Source organism: Rattus norvegicus, chromosome 15, assembly GCF_036323735.1.
Source record: "Rattus norvegicus strain BN/NHsdMcwi chromosome 15, GRCr8, whole genome shotgun sequence".
NCBI lineage: Eukaryota > Metazoa > Chordata > Mammalia > Rodentia > Muridae > Rattus > Rattus norvegicus.
Window position 1 is genome coordinate 75,325,125 of NC_086033.1, and position 24,884 is coordinate 75,350,008.

Here is a 24,884-nt window from a genome sequence, read left to right on the forward strand (position 1 = left end):
CAGATCAAGATGTAAAATTCTCCTCCTCCTCTTCTTCTTCTTCTTCTTCTTCTTCTTCTTCTTCTTCTTCTTCTTCTTCTTCTTCTTCTTCTTCTTCTTCTTCTTCTTCTTCTTCTTCTTCTCCTCCTCCTCCTCCTCCTCCTCCTCCTCCTCCTCTTCCTCCTTCTTCTTCTTCCTCTCCCCCTCCTCCTCCCCCTCCTCCTCCTCCTCCTCCTCCTCCTCCTCCTTCTTCTTCTTCTTCTTCTCTTCCTCCTCCTCGTCCTCCTCGTCCTCCTCGTCCTCCTCGTCCTCCTCGTCCTCCTCGTCCTCCTCGTCCTCCTCGTCCTCTTCCTCCTCCTCCTCCTCCTCCTCCTCCTCCTCCTCCTCCTCCTCCTCCTCCTCCTCCTCCTCCTCCTCCTCCTCCTCCTCCTCCTCCTCCTCCTCCTTCTTCTTCTTCTTCTTCTTCTTCTTCTTCTTCTTCTTCTTCTTCTTCTTCTTCTCCAGTGTTACATCTGCCTATATGCTGCTGTGCTCCCCACCATGATGATAAAGGACTTCTCTGAAACTGTAAGCCAGACTCAATGACATATTTTCCTATATAAGGGTTGCAGTGGGCATTGTGTTTCTTACAGCAATAAAACCCCTAATTAACACAGTTTGTAGCATTTATTGCCTATATATATGTATATATATAATCATTATTACATTATGAACATTTCCCATGTATTTATATTTGCATTAAACACCTGATTAGGAGGTCACAGGGCTGAGGAGATGGTGCAGCTGATTAAGGTACTTGCTGCCAACCTGACTGGATTCCTAGAACACACAGAGTATCAAGAAAGTTGTTGACATACTTCCGGCATATGCTGTACCATGTATAAGCACAAACACCCAGACAAACAAAATCAATTTTAGAAATAAACAAGCATAATATAATCTTTAAAATAGGTATTATTTTTGCCTACACTTATCCACATCAAGGCTATATCTTCTGCTCTAGTTATCTGACATCTTTCTCACTCTGACTTGTAAGATGTGCTCAACTCTTGTGGTGCAATTTTATTTTATTATATTTCAAAGTATTCATCTCCTCACTGATTTAATATTAATAGCCAAATAGGGTTTGTCCACATCACCTATTCCCTCCTCTCCTAACATGCTTCCTAATTGAAGTTCAAAATAAAATCTTTGTAAATATATGCTTTGCTTTAACTTTTAATTAATTTGGTAAACATTGAAATATCCTGTAGTTTTTCTTTTCCTGTTGTCTTGCGATTTGTTTAAAAATGTTTTCTCTCTCTTCAAACACAGATCTATTTATTACCAAATACTATCCAAAGTTTGGTACAGTAACTCTTTAACCCAGATGACCATAACTGCCTTCCTTTGGCATATTACAAGACAAAGAACAATTAAAAGACAGTAGAACCTACTCAATGTAAGAATATTATAAAAATCTATAAATAAGTGTCAATTCAGACGGAAGGAGAATAAGTGCCACGTGAGCATGGCAGGTGCTAAGGGAAGGTCTCATTGGCAGAGAAAACTTTATTAGAAGCCTCATGCTGTATAACAGTGACCACTCACATATGTAAAATATGAGAAAATTCTTAGCAAACCCAGGGAAATCTTTCTATTTTCTTGAAAAAAAAAACATGTCTTTTGTCTTCTTTCTTAAAGTTATTTTGATATATTTTATATTTTTATTGCTAAGGGAAATGATTTTATATATGTAATTATTTCATAATTAGAGTCATTATTGCACTGGCTAGATTATTACCATTGTACAGAACAGGAATTAATTTGCTTTCTATTTCTGTTCAGCACAATTGGTATTGTGATGCGATTTAAAATGGAGCTGCGTGACACATAAGAGCAAAAAGAGGTCCTGCTGGTCTGGCCAGTCCCCAGTTCTAATTCCAGAAGTAGAAAATCAGTATGCTTACTGCTAGTTAGGTAGATGCAAGAAAATTTCTCAATGGCAAAGTTTCCAGAACTGTCAGTTTTGCATATTTAATGAGGAATTTCATACGCACTCCTATTAATCCCTTAATTCATTTACATTGTTTAGTTTTATTCAATCAATATTAAGTTTTTAAGCTATTATTATAAATAAATATTCAGACCCATATAACTTAATTGTAATGTATACATTCTTTTTCTGTTTGTTTAAATATTTTAATTTTTTTCCATACACCTGTCCTTTTTTTTCTACTCACTGTAATCCCTTTCTTGTAATACTGACAAACCTAAAAAATTCTCAACAGAGTGTGTACATTGTAACATCCACTGGTTTTTAATCTTACAAGAATTACTGTGTATGCTTCCTTTTGTTCTCTTCGGGGATAGTTCTCAGGGGCTATATTAACTGTACTTCTGCTTATCTTTCTTGGCTTTATTTTTATTTTGAAGAATTTTTCAGATTATGTTCATGTATATATATAGCACCTGTAACTTTATGCTCAGAATTAAATATTTTCACACAGATTACTGTGGCAAAATAGTTTTTTTTTCACTGTTTTTCAGCAAAACAATTTAAATCATTGGTCTATTCACATTTTTTAATCTTTAACCTTTTCTTATAGTCCAATCATTATCTCCTTCTCCTTCCTGCGCTGCCCTCTGAAAGTTCCTCATCCCATTCCTCTTCCCCTGTCTCCAAGAGGATGCCTCCACCCCTTCCCACTCCCACATACCCTGCCAGGGATTCCCCTTCCCTGGAGCCTCAAGTGTTTCGAGGGAGGGCCATCTACTCTCATCTGCTGTATATGTTTTGGAGGCCAGGGACCAGCTAGTACATGCTGTCTGGTTAGTGGTTCAGTGTCTGAGAGATCTCAGGGGCCCAGTTTTATTGAGAGTGCTGGTCTTCCTATTGGGTTGCCCTCCTCCTCAGCTTCTTTCAGCTTTTCCCTAATTAAACAATAGGGGTACCTGGCTTCAGACCATTGGTTAGGTATCTGCTTCTGTCTCAATCCTCTGCTTATAGGCCCTCTCTGAGGGCAGTCATTCCTGACTCCTGTCTGAAGCTCATCATAACATCAGTAATAGTGTCAGGCCTTGGAACCTCCCCTTGAGATGGGTCCCAATTTGGACCGGTCACTGGACTTTCCCTCAGTCTCTTCTCCATTTTTGTACCCGCAGTTCCTTTAGACAAGAACAAATCTCGGTCAGAGTTTTTGACTGTGAGATGGCAACCCCATTCCTCCATTTGATGCCCAGTTTTTCTACTGGAGGTGGATTCTACAAATTCCCTCTCCCCATTGTAGGGCATTTCATCTAAGGTCCCTCTCTTTGAATCTTGAGATTCTCTCATCTCCCATGTCTCTGATACCTTCTAGAAGGTCCCTCCACCTCCTACTTCCTGAGGATGTACAGTTCCTTTCATTCTGCTGGCCCTTGGGTCTTCTCTCCTGGTTCCCCTAATACCTGTTCATGTTCACCATTTCCTGTTCCCCCCCATCCCCCTCCTTCTCAGTCCCTTCCCTCCCTCTACCCTCTGCTTTCTTCTCCTTCCGAAGTGGGATTGAAGCATCCTCATGTCAGCTCTTTAGCTTGCTAACATTCTTGACTTCTGTGGGTTGTATCCTTGGTGTACTGTCTTCTCTACTTTCTTTACCTAAAACCTGTAGGCATTGATTCTTTTCCTTTGAAAGGTTTCTGGTCACTTAAGTTGAATTGCAGTTTCTTCTTCTCACAGTTATCAATTAGTTTTGTAATTTTAATGTCTCTTTCTTCTCTATGTTTTAAAACTATTTTTATATTCTAATAGCAACAACAAAAATAAACATAATGTATTGAACAATTACCAATTTGCATTCATAGTTTTGATTTCCCAAGTTCCATCTGGCAATGTGTTCATTGTGCCGTTCACTTTTCTATAATACTCCAATTGCTAGAAATTTAATATTTTTAAGATTCTAAAAGTACTTAAATTTTGAAGATTATACATAACGATAAAGAACTGTACCAGCTTTGGTGTTTCATCATCTTCAATGAGTCCTGAATGAAAAGATGTTTTTCCAGACATAGTCATGGACAACTGAAATGTCACAAGGAATGACACGGATGGATCTTGCTAATGGAGATTCTGGTTATATCATCTTACAAATCTATTGTCATTTGAGTTAAAATCTCCTTCATGTGTGGATATTTTGAATGCTTCTTGCTAACTCAGATGATGGCACCACTGTGGATCATCTAAATCTTTAGTCACTGGGTTCTGCCTGATTAAAATGATTCATTGGCAGTAACAGTTTACGAGTTCTGTTTCTAGTTCACTCTCTCTGCTACATACCCCAGCTTCAGAATCTTAACTCTTCTAAGTGGCTTCCCTTCTAATGAGGAAATGAAGTCTTCTGAAACTTTGAGTCCAAATACACCTTGTTTATCTTAAGTGGCTTTTACCAGCTGTGTTGTCCCAGTGATATAAAAGAACTATACCAGAACATATGTTTCTTGCCATTTTCTCCAGAATTCTTAAAACAATTAAAATGAATGTATGCTAACACTACTTGTGTATTTTTTGTTTGTTTGTTTCTTGCTTCTTTTTTGTTTCTTTGTTTCATTCTTCCTTCCTTCAATTTTCTCCTTCTCATTCTCTCTCTTTCTATTTGTCCTCCTTCTGCTTTTCTCCTGTTTCTTTCATTATTTATTTATGTTTCTTCTTTTTTTTCCTTTGACATAACAGGTTTCACATACTCTGCTCACATTAAACCTGTTAAGACAAACCTGTTGGAACAGGTGACTTTTCTTGAAACTATTTTTCTCTGGGCTAAGGAGATAGCACAGCTGGTAAATGCTTAGTATATAGGCATGAGGATCTTCATTTAATCACCACAATCCAGTTCAAAGAGCCTAGCGTTGTACTACACTATTGTGATCTCAACACTGAAGAGATACAGAAGGTAGATACAGATTTTCCAGGATGGACAGCCAGCCAGACTAGCTTATGCAGCAAGCTTCAGGCAAGTAATGACCATGCATCTCAGCCCACCTAGATGACTATTGATAAATAATAATTGAGATTGACCAATACATATGTGAACATGCACCCAGTTGCACACACACACACACACACACACACACACACACACACACACGTTAAAAAGAAGATAAACAAAAATATCATGTTGTTTGCATTAGGTTTATTGCTATTATAAGCATAACCAAGAACAACTTAAGAGGAGGAAATATTTGTTTTGCCTCAGTGTTTCTACTCTTCTTGGCCCACTCTTTTGTTGATTCTTTCTTCCTTGTTTGCTCTAATGGAAATCTTGATTTTTCACTTTACTTTTGTCCCCAGTCGGAATTCTTTACAAAGCACAAGCCTAGAGGTGGCAGTTGAGGCCAGAGGAAGCTGAAGACCTCTTTGTTACTTTGATAGTTGCACAATAAGAAAAGGTAAAGTATGAGATTTTATTGCATACAACTATAAAGGGAAATTTCAGTTTTAAAATAAATAACGTATTTAATATTTGGAGGAGAATGCATATAATTCTCTATTTTGGAGTACTATATTTGGCATCAGTATTGATTTTCTACAAATGAAGTGGAATCTTTTTCATTGAGACTTCGTCTCCATTTCATAGATCTTTATCCAAATAGTTATCTGAAAGAAGACCTTGTTTCTATTTCATACTATAATTTCACTCAATTTTGTACCATCAGGGATAGTCAAAATGAATGCAAATAAACAAGTAAAATTATGTTATTTTTTTCACCATGACACATTATCATTTCGATTTGTCAACCTCCTACCCTAAATTTTTACAGCTAATTAGCACATCATTTAACTTGTGAAGAAGAAAACACTTATTAGAATGGCAGGTGGCTGGGTCCTAAGTTATTAGAAATGCGTGCCATTTCTTTGGAAGATGAAAAGCAACAGACGAAGGAAATGCAAGTGATGCCAGTTTGGAATTCTGTCCCTGGAGTTTTTAAAATATTTTTTCAACAAAGTGGACTTATCCAGCATGCTTTTTAGATGATTGCTTAACGCAGGAAATCAAATATTTAGTGCAGTCTAGTAATTATTGTGACGATTCTTTTGAATTTTCTATATTCACCTTGTTCAAAATAGATTATTAAGGGGCCTGCTCCATTCCTTTAGTGATCACAAGAGGATACTTTCAAGAAAATCAAAGCAATCTTCTGTCATGTTTTCTGTTTGTTTAGCATAGTTCTTATTATAGAGAAACTCTAATGCAACTGATACAAAGGTTGCAAAGTATTTTCTTGCCAAGATGAACTTCAACTTATTGACACGATTAAGAGCTCTCCTATCTTAAAATATACCTGTGCCTGGGAGGATCTTGCCAGTAAACTTCTACATGTGAGGAAGTTGCCCTGATTTGCATTGACATTCAATAGCTTTCCCCAGGCAAGAGCCCGAAGACAGTCATCTGTTGATGCCTGTCTATAGGCAGAGGAAGGCCACAGATGAGCAGTTCTATAAAAGCAATTATTTCCTTGACTGTACTGAGAAAGACATTGAAGAACAAAGAATATTAGCTCTTCTCAGTCCAAATATTTTAGAAAACTTATTATTGGTTTTTAAATATACTTAATAGAAGTAAATCACTCATTTGTTTTTGAGTTCCAGGGTAAAACATATACGTAGCAGTATATATGACTTATCTATGAAATCTAGCATTCAGCATTAAATGTGCACTGTAGGTAACCTATGATATCTAGTCCATTTTTATACAAAAATTTTGAGAAGAATATAGTTTGAAATACAGTAGGGTTGTATCTCTGACTGTGCCAGATTACTTATCCTTAGGAGTTAAGTTTTTCTGTATAAAATGGAGATTATATTATCTAATTTCTTGATCAAATGTAATAATTACACTTACCAGTCCAGTGTAAGTCTCTGCCCAGTTTCTCAGTAATATTATATGGGAGTACTGGATAAATCTAAGTCCACTACTGTACTTAATATATGCTCAAAAAGTGTCTACTGTGAAAATCTTGTTATATAGCTATTACTTTGATTAATGAGAGATGCTTAAATTATTTAAAATGAAAAATCTGCAGATGTAAATCTTTAAGTACTTTTAGTAATGATAAAAATAAATCATAAATTTGGAGTAAGACTTTGCAACTATTTACAAATATATTCTGGAATCATTCTGCAAGAGAGACAGTGTTTGCCACTATCCTATTAACATTAATGAATAACTCTGTTGAGAGGCACTATTTATTAGGTTAAATGACAACAAAAATTTAAATTTTTGTAATCATCAACTATTTTATTGGGTGAAAAATACTAAAATTAAAAAAGTAAAATCTAACCTAAATCCTACATATTGTTGGGCACTACAGGCTTGTAATTGCAGCTCTATGGATCAGAGTAAGGAGAAGCAGGAGATCAAGGTCAGTCCTGACTCCATATAGAATTTATAGGTAACCTCTGCCACAGGGAAATCTGTTTTGTGCTTCTTTCTTTTCTTTTCTTTTCCTTTTCTTTCTTTCTTTTCTTTTCTTGTTTTTCTTTCTTTTTTCTTTTAGACAGGGTCTCACATGTAAGTCTTCTCTTCTTAGAACTTAATGTGTAGATGAGACTAGCCCTGAACTCACAGAAATCTATCTGTCTTTGATGCACAAATACAAGAATTAAAGGGATGCGCCACTAGGTAGACAAAAACCTCTTTTAAAATAATGCTTTTATTTTCATATTCATGCTGTAAAATGACACCTTGTAACTGAGGAGGAAGGTTGGAAGTGTGACTTTAAACTAATTCAAATATCTAAATAGTGACAAAGCAATGAAAAATTTAGGCAACACTTTCCTGTTGATGTACTAGTCTAAGTGATTAATCAGGTTAACCCCATCCGACCAAGAAACATGGGCCTCTAAAGAACAAATCTATTAAGCACGATGTGTAGAAGTATTTACTTTTCAGAAATCCATTAAAGTTGTTAGAAGAAATATTAGAAAAATGACATGACTCTCCAAGATGTGGGCCCAGGATGAGGGTGAACTGTGGGAGAAGGGGAGATGAGGGCCCAGGATCACAGCAAACAGTGGGAGAAAGGGAACCTCCCAGCAGCTGAATCACATTGTTCTAGTTATATTCTTATGATTGTTATAAAACACCATGACTGGAAAAACTTACTGAAGAAATCGTGTAGAAGTCCAGGAAGATAAGTGTGCATCTCAGTCTTGTCATGGAGGTGCTGCAGCAAGTATTCGACATGGGAGCAGGCATAGCCAGAAGCCAGGTATCCATCCCAACACAGTAAACAAATGGAGATTATTCGAGAGGATGTAAGCATTATGCTCTTAAATTCTGTCCACAGTGATGTACCTTTGCCTGGAAATCCATAACTCCTAACCATCTCCAAAACATTGCCAACTGAGAACCAGATATTCTAATGCATGGGAGACAATGGAAAAACGTTTATCATTCAAACCACCATTCAGGGATCACTCTGCAACTAGAGATTCTATATTTTAAATTATCTACACTGAGTGAAAAGAGGTGTTTTCTGAGACAGTACTAAAGAGAAAAAGATCTTGTTTGTGGTAATAACTGTGATTAGTTTTGAACAGAAGGTCTTGAGTGGAAAAACAAGTGTCATTTCTGAATGGTAACAATAAAGAGATTCCATGTAGTGTTCCAAGTTTTCTTCCTTTCAGCCAAAATCTAGTTGTATTCCCTAGTGACAAAGGCACAAAAAAGAACAAACAGGAGTCTTAGGTTGTCATATCCAAGGAGGTGCCCTGGATTGTTTCACAACTTGTTTCAGAATATTGTCGAGAGTTCAACCTAAACTAAATCAAAACAGTGGAATTTGGTAATTCATCTTTTGTTAACATACCTACAGCTGTTACTATATGTAAAAGACAGTGTTATATAAGGCTACAATTTCAATACAAGGAAGCTTAAATATTTAAATATAAAAGGAAATGACATTAATTTAGGAGATCAGTTTTTGAGGGCTATGAAATTGTTATAAGAGTTACATTTATCATAAAGTCTCTCTATTTGGGAATAATATATAAGGAAAATTATGTATGTAGATATATAGATAGATAGATAGATAGACAGATACATAGATAGATAGGTAGATATAGATATAGATACATATTGCAAATGTATTTATCTTACATTCATTTTGGTTTTAAGTATGTTACACCAGGGCAAGGATTCCTCAATCTTGTCTCATGTGGAACAATCTGTGCTTGAACCTGAAACAGACATGAAAGTCCCATAAGAAATGACCCAAACAACTAAAGGTATACTTTTGGCTTCTGTTAAACTGATTGTATGCTATACAAAGAAACCTTGTCTTGATAAACAAAACAAAACAAAACAAAACAAACTCCCTGAAAAATGTATTTGAGGTTGTTCTGTGAGATATGATTCTTTTTATGCAGTGCCCTGCAGCTTAATAAAGACTCTCAATTTGGATATCAGTTGTGTGCCCTTTGGGTCTCTACCATGCAACAATATGAGTAAATTATGTTTAACAATTTTTGTCTGGATGTACCAAAGAACTTATGTGTGAGGTTAATAGATATATTTCTACAATTAGTTAGTTACATAATTTATCACGCAAACCATGACACTTTTACATGTGAAAGGGGGCACAATCAATAATTACGTCATAAAAATGGGGGCGGGGTGCAGGAGAGATGGCTCAGATGTTAAGAGCACTAACTGCTCTTCTAGAGGTCAGGTCTTCCAGGGTTCAATTCCCAGCAACCACATGGTGGCTCACACCATCTGTAATGGGATTTGATGTCCTTCTGGTCTGTCTGAAGACGGGTACAAGGTACTCATATACATGAAATAAATAAATAGATCTTTTTTTAAAAAAAGAAAGAAAAAAAAGAAAAGAAAAATGGTAACCCTTCCCAGAAAAGTTTAACTTTAAAACATTAGCTATTCTGTTCAAACCATGCTACCACTTTCCTGCTGTTTAAAACAAGAAAAAATGAAATCGAAATGAAAGAGTAAAATCATGTTTCTTTCATACTATAGAGTATAGCTGATGAAAATCAATGGCACTGGAGATATGCCTCAGAGGACAACAAAATCTGTCCTTTAAGATGACTGGATTTTATTTCCCAGCACGATTGTTGGATGATTCACAACCATCTGTAACTTCAGGTCAAATGATTTAACCTCCTCTATTTTTTTAAAAAATCTTATATCTTTATTTATACTCCAGTTGTAATCCTCCTCCAGTTCTGTTCTCCAACATTTCCTCAACCCTTCCATCCCCCATCTCCAAGAGGATGTCCCCAGAGCCCTATATTCCCAAACACCGTGACAGGCTTCCCCGTCCCATGGGGCCTCAAGTCTCTCAAGGGTTAGGTTCTTCTCTCACTGAGACCAGATCAGGCAGTCCTCTGCTGTGTGCATGGGTGGCAGATGTTTGCCTGGGATTCCCCCTTACACCAATCAGAAGGGAGAAGTTCAAAAACGCAGGTGAAAACAAACATTGGTGAGAATACTGAGAAAGAGGAACACTCCTTCATTGCTGGTGGAATTGCAAACTGGCAAAAACACTCTGGAAATCCATCTGGAGGTTCCTCAGGAAATTGGAAATAGCTGTACCTGAAGACCCAGCTATGTTACTCTTGGGGATATAACCAGAAGATTCCCCATCATGCTACAAGGGCACATGCTCCACTTTGTTCATAGCAGCATTTCTGTGATAGCCAGTAGCTGAAAAAAACCCAGATGTCACACAACAGATTAATAGATTCATTTACACCATAGAAGAAAACTTCCTTAACCTAAAGAAAGAGATGCCCATAAGCATACAAGAAGCCTACAGAGCTCCAAATAGATTGGACCAGAAAAGAAACTCCTCCCATCACATAATAGTCAATACACCAAATGCACAAAATAAAGAAAGAATATTAAAAGCAGTAAGGGAAAAAGGTCAAGTAACCTATAAAAGCAGACCTATCAGAATCACACCAGACTTCTCGCCAGAGACTATGAAAGCCAGAAGATCCTGGACAGATGTCATACAGACCCTAAGAGAACACAAATGCAAGCCCAGGTTACTATATCCTGCAAAACTCCCCATTAACATAGGTGGAGAAACCAAGATATTCCATGACAAAACCAAATTTATACAATATCGTTCTACAAATCCAGTGCTACAAAGGATAATAAATGGTAAAGCCCAACATAAGGAGGCAAGCTACACCCTAGAAAAAGCAAGAAACTAATCGTCTTGGCAACAAAACAAAGAGAAGAAAAGCACACAAAAATAACCTCACATCCAAATATGAATATAACAGGAAGTAATAATCATTATTCCTTAATATCTCTCAATATCAATGGCCTCAACTCCCCAAAAAAAGACATAGATTAACAAACTGGATAGTCAATGAGGACACTGCATTCTGCTGCCTACAGGAAACACACCTCAGAGACAAAGACAGACACTACCTCAGAGTGAACGGCTGGAAAACAACTTTCCAAGCAAATGGTCAGAAGAAGCAAGCTGCAGTAGCTATTCTAATATCGAATAAAATCAATTTTCAACTAAAAGTCATCAAAAAAGATAAGAAAGGACACTTCATATTCATCAAAGGAAAAATCCACCAAGATGAACTCTCAATCCTAAATATCTATGCCCCAAATACAAGGGCACCTACATACATAAAAGAAACCTTACTAAAGCTCAAAACACACATTGCACCTCACACAATAATAGTAGGAGATGTCAACACCCCACTCTCATCAATGGACAGATCATGGAAACAGAAATTAAACAGAGACGTAGACAGACTAAGAGAAGTCATGAACCAAATGGACTTAACAGATATTTATAGAACATTTATCCTAAAGCAAAAGTATATACATTTTTCTCACCACCTCATGGTACTTTCTCCAAAATTGACCATATAATTGGTCAAAAAACAGGCCTTAACAGATACAGAAAGATAGAAATAATCCCATGTGTCCTATCAGACCATCACAGCCTAAAGCTGGTCTTCAGTAAAAATAAGGGAAGAACGCCCACATATACCTGGAAGTTGAACAATGCTCTACTCAATGATAACCTGGTCAAGGAAGAAATAAAGAAAGAAATTAAAAACTTCTTAGAATTTAGTGAAAATGAAGGTAACACATACCCAAACTTATGGGACACAATGAAAGCTGTGCTAAGAGGAAAACTCATAACGTTGAGTGCCTGCAGAAAGAAACAGGAGAGAGCATATGTCATCAACTTGACAGCACACCTAAAAGCTCTAGAACAAAAATAAGCAAATACACCCAGGAGGAGTAAAAGGCAGGAAATAATCAAACTCAGAGCTGAAATCAACCAAGTAGAAACAAAAAGGACCATAGAAAGTATCAACAAAACCAAAAGTTGGTTCTTTGAGAAAATCAACAAGATAGATAAACCCTTAGCCAGACTAATGAGAGGACACAGAGAGTGTGTCCAAATTAACAAAATCAGAAATGAAAAGGAAGACATAACTACAGATTCAGAGGAAATTCAAAAAATCATCAGATCTAACTATAAAAACCTATATTTAACAAAACTTGAAAATCTTCAGGAAATGGACAATTTCCTAGACAGATACCAGGTACCGAAGTTAAATCAGGAACAGATAAACCAGTTAAACAACCCCATAACTCCAAATGAAAGAGAAGCAGTCATTAAAGGTCTCCAAACCAAAAAGAGCCCAGGTCCAGATGGGTTTAGTGCAGAATTCTATCAAACCTTCATAGAAGACCTCATACCAATACTATCCAAACTATTCCACAAAATTGAAACAGATGGAGCACTACCGAATTCCTTCTATGAAGCCACAATTACTCTTATACCTAAACCACACAAAGACACAACAAAGAAAGAGAACTTCAGACCAATTTCCCTTATGAATATCGACGCAAAAATACTCAATAAAATTCTGGCAAACTGAATCCAAGAGCACAAGAAGACAATCATCCACCATGATCAAGTAGGCTTCATCCCAGGCATGCAGTGATGGTTTAATATACGGAAAACCATCAACGTGATGCATTATATAAACAAACAGAAAGAACAAAACCAAATGATCATTTCATTAGATGCTGAGAAAGCATTTGACAAAATTCAACACCCCTTCATGATAAAAGTCCTGGAAAGAATAGGAATTCAAGGCCCCTACCTAAACATAGTAAAAGCCATATACAGCAAACCAGTCGCTAACATTAAACTAAATGGAGAGAAAATTGAAGCAATCCCACTAAAATCAGGGACTAGACAAGTCTGCCCACTCTCTCCCTACTTATTCAATATAGTTCTTGAAGTTCTAGGCAGAGCAATCAGACAACAAAAGGAGATCAAGGGGATACAGATTGGAAAAAAAGTCAAAATATCACTATTTGCAGATGATATATAGTATTTTTAAGTGATCCCAAAAGTACCACCAGAGAACTACTAAAGCTGATAAACAGCTTCAGCAAAGTGGCTGGGTATAAAATTAACTCAAATAAACCAGTAGCCTTCCTCTACACAAAAGAGAAACAAGCCGAGAAAGAAATTATACCCTTCATAATAGTCCCAAAGAATATAAAGTACCTCGGTGTGACTTTAACCAAGCAAGTAAAAGATCGGTACAATAAGAACTTCAAGCCTCTGATGAAAGAAATTGGAGAAGACCTCAGAAGATGGAAAGATCTCCCATGCTCATGGATTGGCAGGATTAATACAGCAAAAATGGGCATTTTACCAAAAGAGATCTACAGATTCAATGCAATCCCCATCAAAATACCAATTCAATTCTTCAAAGAGTTAGAACAATTTGCAAATTCATCTGGAATAACAAAAGACCCAGGATAGCTAAAACTATCCTCAACAATAAAAGGACTTCAGGGGGAATCACTATCCCTGAACTCAAGCAGTATTACAGAGCAATAGTGATAAAAACTGCATGGTATTGGTACAGAGACAGACAGATAGACCAATGGAATAGAATTGAAGACCCAGAAATGAACCCACACACCTATGGTCACTTGATTTTTGACAAAGGAGCCAAAACCATCCAATGGAAAAAAAGATAGCATGTTCAGCAAATGCTGCTGGTTCATCTGGAGGTCAGCATGTAGAAGAATGCAGATCAATCCATGCTCATCACCCTGTACATAGCTTAACTCCAAGTGGATCAAGGACCTCCACATCAAACCAGATACACTCAAACTAATAGAAGAAAAAGTGGGGAAGCATCTCGAACACATGGGCACTGGAGAAAATTTCCTGAAGAAAACACCAATGGCTTATGCTCTAAGATCAAGAATCGACAAATGGGATCTCATAAATCTGCAAAGCTTCTGTAAGGCAAAGGATACTATGGTTAGGACACAATGGCAACCAACAGATTGGGAAAAGATCTTTACCAATCCTACAACAGATAGAGGGCTTATATCCAAAATTTACAAAGAATTCAAGAAGTTAGACCGCAGGGAGACAAATAACCCTATTAAAAAATGGAGTTCAAAGCTAAACAAATAATTCACAGCTGAGGAATGCTGGATGGTTGAGAAACACCTAAAGAAATGTTCAACATCTTTACTCAAATCAAAGGAACCCTGAGATTTCACTTCACAGCAGTGAGAATAGCTAAGATCAAAAACTCAGGTGACAGCAAATGCTGGCGAGGATGTGCAGAATGAGGAACACTCCTCCATTGTTGGTGGGATTGCAGACTGGTACAACCATTCTGGAAATCAGTCTGGAGGTTACTCAGAAAATTGGACAGTAAACTACCTGAGGACCCAGCTATACCTCTCTTGGACATAGACCCAAAATATGCCCCAACATATAACAAAGACACGTGGTCCACTATGTTCATTGCAGCCTTATTTAGAATAGCCAGAAGCTGGAAAGAACCCAGATGCCCTTCAACAGAGGAATGGATACAGAAAATGTGGTACATCTACCCAATGGAATATTACTCAGCTATCAAAAACTATGACTTTAGGAAATTCATATGCAAATGGAGGGAACTGGAAAATATCATCCTGTGTGAGGTAACCCAATCACAGAAAAACACACATGGTATGCACTCAGTGATAAGTGGCTATTAGCCCAAATGCTTGAATTACCCTAGACGCACAGAACATGTGAAACTCAAGACAGATGATCAAAATGCGAATGCTTCACTCCTTTAAAAGAGGAACAAGAATACCCTTGACAGGGAATAGTGAGGCAAAGATTAAAACAGAGGCAGAAGGAACACCCATTCAGAGCCTGCCCCACATGTGGCCTGTACATATACAGCCACCCAATCAGACAAGATGGATGAAGCAAAATAGTACAGGCCTACAGGAACCGGATGTAGATCTCTCCTGAGAGACACAGCCAGAATATAACAAATACATAGGCGAATGCCAGCAGCAAACCACTGAACTGAGAATGGGACCCCCGTTGAAGGAAACAGAGAAAGAACTGGAAGAGCTTGAAGGGGCTCGAGACCCCATATGAACAACAATACCAAGCAACCAGAGCTTCCAGGGACTAAGCCACTACCCAAAGAGTATACATGGACTGACCCTGGGCTCCAACCTCATAGGTAGCAATGAATAGCCTAGTAAGAGCACCAGTGGAAGGGGAAGCCCTTGGTCCTGCTTTACTGTACCCCCAGTGAACGTGATTGTTGGGGGGAGGGCTGTAATGGGGGGAGGATGGGGAGGGGAACATCTTTATAGAAGGGGAGGGGTAGGGGTTAGGGGGATGTTGGTCGGGAAACAAGGAAAGGGAATAACAATTGAAGTGTAAATAAGAAATACTCAAGTTAATAAAGGAAAAAAAATGGAAACATCATGGCGTTTTGCAGGCAAATTGATGAAACATCCTATTTTGATCTCTAGAAATACGTACCATTGTACACATATCTCATTAAAAACACTGTCACAGAAAAAAAATGTTAAACTATGAAAAGGAAAGAAAGCATTTTTGATACAAAAAGGCGTTCCTTAATCTTGTACTCTTGTTGAGGTCATTTTACCTATAACTACAGTTTGATCTCATTGACGTAGTATCCCATGAAAAAAATTACTCAGTGTAATTCTAGGAACCCAAGGTAAAGATACCCCAGTAGACTAGCTTCAGTTGAAGAATGCTTTCTACCTACTCTTGCCTTTGTTAAGTTGCCTGCTTATGCAAATACCTTGCTACACCTGCAAAGCAAGACATCAGGATGTAGTTTATTCCTTGAAAAGCCCATTGTTCTAAATGCTTGGGATTATACATAGGACCCTAATACCTGAGTGTTGTCCCAGCCAGCTTTTGCTGACTTGTCATCTCTGGTGGATCCCTGTAACACTTTGTATTAATAGAATTTGAGTTTACAGAGCAAATTCTCTGTAGTAGAGCTTGAGATCAGGAGGTGATTCCCCCAGCTCTTCTTTTATTGTTAAGAACTGTTTCCCTATTCTGGTTTTTTTACCCTTTCCTGATGAATTTGAGAATTGCTCTTTCCATGTCTTTGAAGAGGGATTGCAGTGAATCTGTAGAGGGCCTTTGTTAGGATGGTCATTTTCACTATATGAATTCTGCCAATCTATGAGCATGGGATAGCCCTCCACTTTCCAATATCTTCCTGTATTTCTTTCTTGAGAAACTTGGAAGTTCTTATCATACAGATCTTTCACTTGATTGATTAGAGTTACCAAAGATATTTTATATTATCTGTGGCTATTGTGAAGGGAGTTATTTCCATAATTTCTTTCTTAGTTTGCTTTTTATTTGTATAAAGGAAGGCTACTGTTTTATTTGAGTAAATTTTGTATTTTGAAGTTATTAACTGGAGAAGTACTCTGGTAGAATTTTTGGGGTCGCTTAAGTATATTGTCATATCGTCTGCAAATAATGAAACCTTTAATTCTTCTTTGTATCCCCTTGATCTCTTTGTGTTGTGTTATTGTTCTAGCTAGCACTTTGAGTACTATATTGAATAGATATGGGAAGAGTGGGCATCCTTGTCTTGTCCCTGACTTTAGTAGGATTGCTTCAAGAATCTCTCCATTTAATTTGATATTGGTGGTTGGTTTGCAGTAAATTGCTTTTAATATGTTTTCGTAGCGGTCTCGAAATCCTGATCTCTTCAATACTTTTAACATGAAGAGGTGTTGTATTTGGTCAAATGAGTTTTCTGCATCTAAGGAGATGATCATGCGATTTTTTTTTCCTTTGAGTTTGTTTATATGGTGGATTACGTTGGTGATTAAGTTACTTTTGTATATTGAGCCAAACTTGACTCCCTGGGATGAAGTCTACTTGATCATGGTGAATGATGATTTTGATATGTTCTTGGATTCGATTTACAAGAATTTTAGAGTATTTTTGCATTGATGTTCATACAACCAGATACACTCAATCTAATAGAAGAGAAAGTGAGAAAAAACTTTGAACTCATTGACACAGGGGGAAATTTCCAGAAGAGAACTCCAATGACTAATGCTCTAAGATCAAGAATTGATAAATGGGACTTCATGAAACTGGAAAGTTCCTGTAAGGCAAAGGATATACTCAATAGGAGAAATCTGCAACCTACAGATAGGGAAAAATCTTCAAAACCCCACATCTGGTAGAGGGATAATATTCAAAATATATAAAGAGCTCAAGAAGATGAACATCAAAAAAAAATCAAAAGATGTGATATTATACTAAACCGAGAATTCACGACAGAAGAATCTCGAATGGCTGAGAAGCACCTAAAGAAATATTCAAAGTCCTTAGCAATCAGAGAAATGCAAATCAAAATGACCCTGAGATTCCACTTTAACAAATCAGAATGACTAAGATCAAAATCTTAAGTGACAAAACATGTTGGCAAGGGCTGGTGGTGGGGGTGGAAGGAAAGGGAAACATGATCTGGTATTGGGTAGGTGAAAACGACTGAAGCCCCAAGGGCCAGCAGAAAGAATGGAAACAGGCCACCTTTGAAGGAAGGAGTTTAAGAATGTACCAGAGACCTGGGAAGTGAGAGACTCTCTGGACTCATGGCCGGGGAGGGGGGGTGTACATGAAATTTCCTACAGTGGGGAGAGGGAACTTGTAGAGCCCACCTCATCAAGGAAAGCATGAGGTTACTATCGCAAGTCAAAACTCTGATCCATATTTCTTCCTGGGTGAAAGAAATACAAGGATGGAAATGGAGAAGAGCCTAAGGAAAAGAAGGTCCAGTGACAGTCCGAAACTGGGATTCAGTTCAAGGGGGAGGTCCCAATATCTGACACCATTACTGAGGCTATGGGGCATTCAGAAAAGGAGACCTATCATGACTGCCCTCTGAAAGACCCAACAAGCAGCTGAAAGAGTCAGATGCAGTTATCTGTACCCAACCATGAACATAAGCTGCTGACCCCTTTGTTGAATTAGAGAAAAGCCGGAGGAAGCTGAGGAGGCAGACAACCTTATAGGAGATCCTGTAGTCTCAACTGACCTGGACACCCAAGATCTCTCAGACACTGGATCAACAACCAGGCAGCATACACCAGCTGAGATGAGGTCTCCAACACATATATAGCGGAGGACTCGCAGGTCTGGGATCAGTCTGAGAAAATTCACCTAACCCTCAAAAGACTGGAGGCCCCAGCAAGTTTAGAGGTCTGGTAGGGTGGGTGGGGTGGGGACATGCTTGTGGAGACAGGGAGAATGGGGGTAAGGCAGTATGGGATGTGGAACTGTCGTGGTGGTGAACTGGGAGAGGAATATATTCTGAGTGTAAAACTAAATAAATAAATAAATAAATAAATAAATAAATAATTTATTTTTTAAAAAGCAAATTCTCTTTGATGAGACCATGACTCAGGTTCCTCAGGGCAGAACATTGGGCAGAATATCTCTGAAATAGCATACATTGAAGATGGATATAAAGAACACATTTGGAAGATGTTTTCATAAACTGAAACAAAAGGTTTTCCACTAAGGACTCAATGCACAAATGACAAACTTCACTTCTTTAGTATTAAAAAGAGCCAACCATGCCTGAATATATCGTTTCTAAAGCTAAATTATCATTAACCTTGAACGATTTCATGGTCCGTGTTTTATTGTTCTCATTTTATTTCTTATAATCAAACTGAACTCTACAGAAAACCAATGTTTTTTTCTCCTTCAATAATCGCCTGAAATCTAAACTTCTACATGAAGTTGTCCATGATTCAATCATTTAAATAAATTAAACAGTCTTGAGGAATAATCAGTCAGAGTAGTTACCTATTTTAGATGAGTCATCTGAAGAATAAATGTCTAGAAGTCCTCGTCAATAGCAGTTGCAATATGAATTTTTCTGTAATTGCCTTATTCTATCAGCACAATTACTAAGTATCTACGCACTCCTTTTATAATTATACCATGCAGTCAGCTCTTGTTCATCAGTGCTGCAAATTTATAGTATGTTAAATGCATCACAGTAGCATTCTTTCAACTAATTCTAGAATGATTTTCTGTAAATGACTAGTAAAAATGCCTTAAAGATTATTAAGAGGCTTGGACATTTCTTATTAAGAAGGAAACTTTGTATTTCTTTTTTAAACTGCTGATTTCACATACATAAAAGTCCATTAATTTCATAGAATGAAACCATTAATATGATACCCATTCCCAGCTATAGGGTTGTTACTAGGAATTAGATATATCATTTTCAAGGTCAACATTCAAGGAATAAGCTGTATTGGTATAAATCTTAAATTTTAAATCTTATCTAGAAATTCAGTATCTCTGTGATGATTATACAAGCCACATGAACAGTCTCTCTTTTTCTTATAATAATCGAACTATTAAAATATTATGCACTATGAATTCAATAAATATATCTGCTTTCCTTTTTCCATCTACCTAATTCAAAGACAACCAAGAATTGATTTCTGTAAATGCCCTTAAGCAAATATATTAGAATTCAAAGAAATTACCTACAATAAAAGAAAGAAACAGACCTAGTTACCAAAATAATGCAGAGGGAGTGAAACTCTGGTTTAGCAGTTAATAGCATGTATCTTTCTTGCAGAGGGTTTGAGTTCAATTCCTTTTTTTAATTATTATTATTAACGTGACTATTTCTTATATACATTTCCAGTGTTATTCCCTTTCCCGGTTTCCGGGCAAACATCCCCCTCCCACCTCCCCTTCTTTATGGGTGTTCCCCTCTCCATCTTCCCCCCCTTGCCGCCCTCCCCCCAACAATCTAGTTCACTGGGGGTTCAGTCTTAGCAGGACCCAGGGCTTCCCCTTCCACTGGTGCTCTTACTAGGATATTCATTGCTACCTATGAGGTCAGAGTCCAGGGTCAGTCCATGTATAGTCTTTAGGTAGTGGCTTAGTCCCTGGAAGCTCTGGTTGCTTGGCATTGTTGTACATATGGGGTCTCGAGCCCCTTCAAGCTCTTCCAGTTCTTTCTTTGATTCCTTCAACGGGGGTCCTATTATCAATTCAGTGGTTTGCTGCTGGCATATGCCTCTGTGTTTGCTGTATTCTGGCTGTGTCTCTTGGGAGAGATCTACATCCGGCTCCTGTCAGCCTGCACTTCTTTGCTTCATCCATCTTGTCTAATTGGGTGGCTGTATATGCATGGGCCACATGTGGGGCAGGCTCTGAATGGGTGTTCCTTCTGTGTCTGCTTTAATCTTTGCCTCTCTATTCCCTGCCAAGGGTATTCTTGTTCCCCTTTTAAAGAAGGAGTGAAGCATTCACGTTTTGATCATCCGTCTTGAGTTTCATTTGTTCTAGGCATCTAGGGTAATTCAAGCATTTGGGCTAATAGCCACTTATCAATGAGTGCATACCATGTGTGTTTTTCTGTGATTGGGTTATCTCACTCAGGATGATATTTTCCAGTTCCCTCCATTTGCATATGAATTTCCTAAAGTCATGGTTTTTGATAGCTGAGTAATATTCCATTGTGTAGATGTACCACATTTTCTGTATCCATTCCTCTGTTGAAGGGCATCTGGGTTCTTTCCAGCTTCTGGCTATTATAAATAAGGCTGCAATGAACATAGTGGACCACGTGTCTTTGTTATATGTTGGGGCATATTTTGGGTCTATGCCCAAGAGAGTTATAGCTGGATCCTCAGGCAGTTCAATGTCCAATTTTCTGAGGAACCTCCAGACTGATTTCCAGAATGGTTGTACCAGTCTGCAATCCCACCAACAATGGAGGAGTGTTCCTCTTTCTCCACATCCTCTCCAGCATCTGCTGTCACCTGAGTTTTTGATCTTAGCCATTCTCACTGGTGTGAGGTGAAATCTCAGGGTTGTTTTGATTTGCATTTTCCTCATGACTAAAGATGTTGAACATTTCTTTAGGTGTTTCTCAGCCATTTGGCATTCCTCAGCTGTGAATTGTTTGTTTAGCTCTGAACCCCATTTTTAATAGGGTTATTTGTCTCCCTGCGGTCTAACTTCTTGAGTTCTTTGTATATTTTGGATATAAGGCCTCTATCTGTTGTAGGATTGGTAAAGATCTTTTCACAATCTGTTGGTTGCCGTTTTGTCCTAACCACAGTGTCTTTTGCCTTACAGAAGCTTTGCAGTTTTATGAGATCCCATTTGTCGATTCTTGATCTTAGAGCATAAGCAATTGGTGTTTTGTTCAGGAAATTTTTTCCAGTGCCCATGTGTTCCAGATGCTTCCCTAGTTTTTCTTCTATTAGTTTGAGTGTATCTGGTTTGATGTAATTCCTAATAACCAACTTTTGCAACTGACATTAAAGGCATCTCGATGCCCCTGGTATCCATGGACCATTGCAATATACTCACATTCATACTCACTTCCCCACATTACACGTCATTAAAATAATTATTTTTAAATGTAGTTTTGTGTTAGGTTAGTGAGAGTTGCTATAATAACTTTTTATTTGCTCATCTCCAAAAACACAATAGTAATGATAGATTTTTACATCTATATGGACAAATTAAACAGATATTATAAACTCTTATTGAAATGTGGGTTTCCTTTGCTACACGTGTATTTCCCTCACCTTTCCTGATATTAATGATTGCCCTGAATCTATTCTTATCCAGTGTGCTTGGGCACATGTGATAAGCTTGGTGCAAGAACTTCCACATAGACACTAAGTTATACTCTTTCACTGTCCACAGGACTGGAAGTCTTGTCAACCAGATCACAGATGTGGTTAAAAAAATTAAGGCAACTTGAGAATCTAAATTTGCCAATAAATTAGCTTCATTAAAATATTGTGCATGAAAGATGAAACTCCCAAGACACCTAGATTCAAAGCACATAATACTCCTACATGTCCTATTTCTTTCTTTGTCACATCATTATTTCACACTCATGATGTCCATATAAAAAACAAACTCATTGATTTCAACACCAGGACTAATAGGCATAAAATTGCCTGGGAATGGGTTTTTTAATGTATTGTAGAGATCCAGATATAGGTATAATTGGATAAAGCAGTTCTAGAATCAATATCATAAACATACCCATTTCATATATCTTATGCCACTGATAGAAAAGACATGAAGCTTTAACTGGTTACCCAAAAGTTCTTTATGCATTTATCTTGAATTTTTACTGCTTGTTTGAAAAATGTGTATATTTAATCATATGGCTATTTTGTGTATCATAAACATATATTATGCAGACCTGTGTATCAATGTCATCTAAACTGAAGTCTTTCATCCTGAGACACCTATTAAGGCTTGTAGACAAGTAAACTAAACACAAAGTTTTTGAAAGATACTGAAACTTAAAGAATTCACACACACACACACACACACACACACACACACACACACACACACACACACACACACCATTACTCTGAGATTATACCAGCAGCAAAATGTTGCTGACTAGGGAAGACTCTACACCTCTCCATGTTCCCTGAAAGTTGTGCAGAGATGGCTAGGAATGGAGCATTTATAAGACACCATCGATATTGTTGTGTAGCTACAGTTGAGTCGTCCAAACTCTTGTAAGTAACTCTTCAACTACACTACCATAAGTCACCTCAATAAAATTATTGGTTCTACCATTGATTGCTTGTCTGGGTATGAGGAGATATTTGTTTGTATCTCCCTAGAACACTTTAAACAGCAAGATGATTCAGAAAAGGTATACTGCATTTTTATTCCATCCATTCCTTTCTATGTTCCATAAAACCTAGTCTATTTATCACCTTCATAGAATTTATAGAATACTATAAATTCTGCCAGTGTCCAATAAACTCGTTTGTTACCAGTTATCTATAATGAAAAGTCTTAAGTAGTTTTGCTTATGTTTTACAAATATAAGCCTATTCTCCTAAGATATTTTTAAAAAATAGACTTAAAAGCAAATACACCTGTCGGAAACAAGAGAAAATACATGAGGCACACAGATTTTTGCTTTGTTTCTGGTTTTTGAAGATGATCTCACCATGCAACCCCACAGAGTCTGGAACACAGTATGTCACACATACTGCATACAAACTCAACATCATCCTCCCTAAGCAACTTACTGGATTTAATTACAGCTTTGCATCACAATGTCCCAAGTTGGTAGTTGTCTTTTTTTAGCGAAGAAATGGCTATCTCATCTTTCTTTCTAACTCATGTCCACCTTGGGATGTTTACATGTAACATAATACTGTTTGCTCCCAGACTTAATCCTGTTTCCATGAGAAACCAAAGCAAAACTGAATATTTGTCCTCAGTGTTTTGTGGTGTCAGATACAATGTAGAAAGAATGCTGGGAAATTCCAGTAGACTGAAATGTTGAAAGTCCCTGGTGATCAGGAAAACGCAACTCAAAACAACCCTGAGACAAAAGCTCACACTAATCAGAAAGGTGACAAAAAAAAAAAAAAAAAACCTCAGGTGACAGCACATGCTGGTGAAAATGCAGAGAAAGAGGAACACGCCTCCTTGCTGGTGGGATTGCAAACTGGTACAAACACTCTAGAAATAAATTTGGAAGTTCCTCAGAAAACTGGAAATAGAACTACCTGAAGACACAACTATGTATGTATGTTTGTGTGTCTGGAGATATTTATCTGTATATATGCAATACACTAGAACTATGGTAATTTTTAACACCCATATATTGGTACACTATCATATCTCTATATCCATGTCTATTAATATGTTTTAGGTATATGTAAGAGTGACACCCATAGGTTCATATATGGAAATGTTGTCTTGGTGGATTCCAGTATTTTAGAAGGATCAAGCAGTGTAGCATTGGACGAAGTGTGTCAGGAGGGTATGCTTTGGGGTTTCAAAGGTCAAAGCCAGGACAGATGGAGTTCTCACCTTGCTGCCTACAGATCTGGCTGTAGAATCTTCTGCTGTTTCCTTAGTATCATGTGTGCATGCATGCTCCCATGATCCCTACCATAATGGAAATGGACTAAGCCTCTGAAACTGAAAGCCAGTCCCAATTAAATGTTTTTTTTTTATTTGTGTGGGCTTTTTGTTGTTGTTGTTTGCTTGGGGTTTTGTTTGTTTGTTTGTTTGTTTGTTTTATGAGTTGCTGTGGATTCTGGCAGCTAACTGTCAGACTGAGCATGGGGACCCCAATGGAGGAGTTAGAAAAAGGACTGAAGGAGCTGAAGGGGTTTGTAACCCGATAGGAAGAACAACAATATCAACCAATCAGACACCCCAGAGCTCCCAGGGACTAAAACACCAACAAAAAGGTTCACATGGAGGGACCCAGGGAACCAGCGGCATATGAAGCAGAGGATGGCATTGTCTGGCATCAATAGAAGGAAAAGTCCTCATGTGAAGACTCAGGGAATGCCCGGGTATTTTGGTGGGAGCATCCTCATAGAAGCAAGGGGAGGAAAAGGACATACGGGAAGGGGGGAAGGGAATAACATTTGGAATGTAAATACATAAAACATTCAATTAAAAAACAAGCCTCAAACAAAAGAATACTAAGAGTATACTTAAAGAATCACTTTATATGTGAATATATGCATACA